This window comes from Octopus sinensis, linkage group LG7 (assembly GCF_006345805.1).
Source record: "Octopus sinensis linkage group LG7, ASM634580v1, whole genome shotgun sequence".
Taxonomy (NCBI): Eukaryota; Metazoa; Mollusca; class Cephalopoda; order Octopoda; family Octopodidae; genus Octopus; species Octopus sinensis.
In genome coordinates, this window is record NC_043003.1 from 7,598,032 (window position 1) to 7,598,630 (window position 599).

Here is a 599-nt window from a genome sequence, read left to right on the forward strand (position 1 = left end):
CTCTTTAAGTGAACATTTTTCTTGTTGAAATACACCGAAAAATGGCAAAACAGCAGTCAAAAAATCGTAAAAAAATAGGGATTTTCATAGAAAAAAAGCAGCTTTTTGATGTAAATAATTTTTGGTGTTAATATGGTCCGATTTGAATTATTTCTTCTACGGAAGGAAGAGCAAGCCTTCTTCTATCATACACTCAATTTTGGTCAACTTGCGCCGCAGGGTCTTGGAGGAGATAGTGTTAGTTGTAGGCTACCAAACCTGCCATACACAGACAACTTCAGCTTTATATATAAAGATTTGAATCTATTCTCAGTATTAATTGCTCGCATTTGATCACTAAACGTTCCGTTGTTATTCTTAAACTTGTTACAAGGCAATAACCCCAGCTCACACATATACACACACACGCACACAATTCTATTGAAGGTTGTTTCACTTGCTGACACAACTCACTTTTGGTCTTACAATAAGATTAGTCATAATTCTGTTTCTTTCTACATTAGGCACAACGCCTGCAATTGTGTGTGTGTGTGTGTGGGGGTCTAGTCGATTACTTCGACCTCAGTGCTCAACTGGTGCATATTTTTATTGACTCCGAA